Genomic DNA, 4,134 nt, shown 5'->3' on the forward strand with positions numbered 1-4,134 from the left:
CCCCAGGCTGCTCTGCCGCCACCGCTGCGGCCGCCCGTCGCGGCTTTTTCGCCACTCTGGGCGCGCCATTGGGTGGCCAAATGGCGGCGGAAGTCTCGCCCAACCTTCCCTGAGGTCGCGCGAGACTTCGCCGCAATTTTGGGCAAAAAAATGGCGGCGCCCATAGCGGCCATTTTTCGGCCCAAAATGGCGGTGCCCAGCGTGGCCGCGCGCGGCAGCGGCGGGGAATGGCGGCGGGCCTCTAGGAGGCCTGCTACCGTCTCTGGGACCCTCCAGGCGGGTCCGCCGGGCGCAGGGGGCCTCTGCAGGGCCCGCTGCCCTCCTGTGGCCCTGCGGAGGAGGGCTCCCAGGGCGCGCGGGGGCCTCTGCAGAGCCCGCTGCCATCCCTGGGGCCCTGCAGGAGGGCTTCCAGGGGCGGCAGGGGCCTCTGCGGGGCCCGCTGCCATCCCTGGGGCCCTGCAGGAGGGCTCCCAGGGGCGGCAGGGGGCCTCTGCAGGCCCGCTGCCATCCCTGGGGCCCTGCGGAGGGCTCCCAGGGCGGCAGGGGCCTCTGCAGGGCCGGCCGTCTCTGGGGCCCTGCAGGGGGCTCCCAGGGCGGCAGGGGGCCTCTGCGGGCCCGCTGCCGTCTCTGGGGCCCTCCAGGCGGGCTCCCATGGCAGCTGGGGGGCCCTTGGGGCCCGGGTGCCGTCACTGGGGCCTCCAGGGTCCTCCAGCCCTGGCAGGCCCTCCCCAGCTTTTTTGCTGCTCTCTGACGGGGCCTAGGGCCCTTCAGGGGCCAGCAAAAATGGGGAGGCCGGCCCCCGGAGGGTGGAGCTCCGCCCCCGGGATGCGGCCCTGCCCCTGGGAGGGTGGAAGCTCCACCCCCCAGCACACAGCCCCGCCCGGCGGGTGGAAGCTCCACCCCCGGCTCTGTGGCCCCGCCCCAGAGGGTGGAAGCTCCACCCCTGGCACGTGGCCCCTGCCCGGCGGTCGAAGCTCCACCCCCCAGCTTCGGCCCACGTCGCCTGAGGACCGCAACCCGGCCCCGCCAAAAAGGTTGCCTACCCTTGCCATATAGACTGGCACGTGCCAAAAATGGCACCCTGGGGGGTGTGGTTAGGGTTGAAGTGGCAGATGCTGCATCCTAACTCTGCCCACAAGCTGGCACTTTGTGTCGGTCTGTAGGGATTCTTAGTCAACAGTCAGGAATTTGAAGAGCGGAAGTTAGAACATCTGGCGCACTAATTTTGTAAACCCTTGCCTTAAGGTGAACTATTCAGATCATCCCAATTGTCACACATGCCACTTGCTCCGATGAGGCAAAACCAACATACACTACTCGAAATGGAAGCACTCACTGAACCCAACAATACCAACCAAGGCACACTGTACTCCCAGGAAAGCTGCTTCTTTCGTAAAGGAAACATAAAGCAGCCTGAGCTTCAGACCCGATTAGAGCACCTCCCCTGTTCCAGAGCCAGTTACAGCCACAGCTCTTCTGCCCATAAATCCTCTAACTCTGTAAACAGTCAAATGATGGCTCCTCTCCATTGCTTAGATGGCCTTTGACACTAATGCTCTGTAGAGTGTGTGCACGACTGGCAACACCTTATTAAAAGTGAATATATTATTTGCCGTCCACTTATTGCTATTATAAAGATAAGTATCGCTAGCTTGAGAAAAAACTGGCAAAAGAAATTGTGAGCCTCCCAGCAGCCAGCGGACACTACGCTCACAAAGAGGAACATGGCAGGGCATTAGGAGAAAAATGCTCTCTCTTCCGTTAAATTGGAAGCACACTCTCCTTATGAGCTAGGCATGTTTTACAGATGTCTTTTCCATACATAATCCTCGTTTCTGACTAAAGTTTTTATGGGTCATCTCAGGTAGGCAATAAGTCCGAAGCCTCCAGTTTGGATGGGCACAGTTCTGTTTGCAAGTCTGGAGCTCAACTAGGAGGGCAGCATCTTGAAACCATTTACTGTTATTCATTTATTGCTGCAATTCATGTTCTGCTCTGCAGAGTAGGCTAGATTAAATAGTCCCCAATCTCCCTAGTAAGGAGAGAAGAATAAATCCCTTCATTTAACTTGGATTAGAACAGACCCTTTAGCTAAGTTTCTGTCTTGATTTCCAACAAGAATATGAGGGGGTGTGTGGTGTGGTATATGTGTGATGACCAGCTGTGACAATGTGGTTGGCACTTAATGCATAATTCTTACTGGCATTTGCAGGCCATCTCTGGGTCCCAGATTTTGGCCCAAAAACCTCAAGACCTGGATGAAACCCTGAATTGGCAAACCCTAGGTACATCTAGATTGTAGAAATAATGCAGTTGACCACACATTATCTGTTGTGTCGCTAAGCCTACAGAATTCGGGGTTTTTAGGTTTGTGGCGACCAGCACTCTTGGCAAAGAAGGCTAAAGACCTAGGAGCTTGTTGCATGGCCAAATCAGCTGTGCTGAGGAACGGACTGAGGGGCATTAGGAACTTTGAAAATTTGCTAAGATCAGTGTTATCGCACACTTCCATGCTCAGAATCCGGAGGCATTGCATCCGACCTTAGCCATCCTGACCCTGATCCGTCTTCTCCCAACCTTCGCAACAAACAGGAGTTAAACATCCTTGCCAAGGACAGGGGAAGCGGATTTGGGTCTGGATGGCTAAGAGGGGACGTGTGCCTCTGCGTTCAGCACAGAAGTGTGGATAACACCCAATTTAGCAAATTTTCCTCACACTCGGCATGGCCAATTTGTGCCATGTGATAATCTCCCCCGTAAAACTACAAAACAACGGATTCCATAGGCATGGAGCTACAGTAACTTAAAGTGATGTCAAACTGCATTTGTCTACATGTAGATCCATCCCCAGTTAGATTACAACTCCCCTAGCACCCATTCCAGTTACATTATGTGGCAAACTTGAATCAAGGCTGAACCTACAGCTACTCCTCGAAGATTTCTTTAGTATTAATGAATGGAACCTACCCAGGGGAATTACACCTACTCCTAATGAAACTCCCAAAATTCCTCGATTCATTTCCTAAACAGGATATCCAAATTCGTCTTGAAAGTTTTTCCTCCTGTGTGACATGTAGTAGATGGCTATAGCTATTACGCTTTCCCCCCTTAAAAGCACAACAACTGCTGATAAAACAGATCCACATCTACAATTTAGACACCTATATCCTAAAGTGACTTTGGACTTTCTCTAGCTGAGATGCCAAACTTTTTGTTTGGCTACCTTTCTTGCGTCAATGAAAAAACTGTATAAAAAATTGATATAATGAATGTTGCCAAAAACCATATTCCCCTTTGATCTCTCCTTCCTTCACAGCAAAAAGCCTTATGAATCCAGCAATTCCTGATAAAACTGTGTCCAGATTTGAATGGAGCCTTAGAGAAAGGGAACTGACCCCAAAGAGAGAGAGAAAGAAAGAGAGGGACCCCAAGACCCCTTCCTCTCTGTCCCATGGCCTTCTCCCTCTGGCCCCTCTCAGTCCCAGGTTGGCCTTAGAGGAAGGGAAGTGACCCCAAAGAGAGAGAGAAGGAAAGAGGGGGACCCCAAGACCCCTTCCTCTCTGCCCCATGGCCTTCTCCCTCTGGCTCCTCTCAGTCCCAGGTTGGCCTTAGAGAAAGGGAAGTGACCCCCAAGAGAGAAAGAAAGAAAGAAAGAAAGAAAGAAAGAAAGAAAGAAGGGGACCCCCAAGTCCCCATCCTCTCTGACCCATCTCCTTCTATCTCTGCCCCTCTCAGACCCGGGTTGGCCTTAGAGAAAGGGAACTGACCCCCAAGAGAGAGAGAAAGAAAGAGACGGACCCTCCAAGACCCTCTCAGCCCCATGGTCTTCTGCATCTGGTCCCTCTCAGTCCCAGGTTGCCCTTAGAGAAAGGGAACTGACCCCCAAGAGAGAAAGAAAGAGGGGGACCCCCAAGACCCCTTCCTCTCTGGCCCATGGCCTTCTCCCTCTGGACCCTCTCAATCCCAGGTAGGCCTTAGAAAAAGGAAACTGATCCCCAAGAGAGAAAGAACGAGGGGGACCCCCAAGACCCCTTCCTCTCTGCCCCATGGCCTTCTCCCTCTGGCCCCTCTCAGTCCCAGGTTGGCATTAGAGAAAGGGAACTGACCCCCAAGAGAGAGAGAAGGAAAGAGGGG

This window comes from Sceloporus undulatus, chromosome 6, assembly GCF_019175285.1.
Source record: "Sceloporus undulatus isolate JIND9_A2432 ecotype Alabama chromosome 6, SceUnd_v1.1, whole genome shotgun sequence".
NCBI classification, from domain to species: Eukaryota; Metazoa; Chordata; class Lepidosauria; order Squamata; family Phrynosomatidae; genus Sceloporus; species Sceloporus undulatus.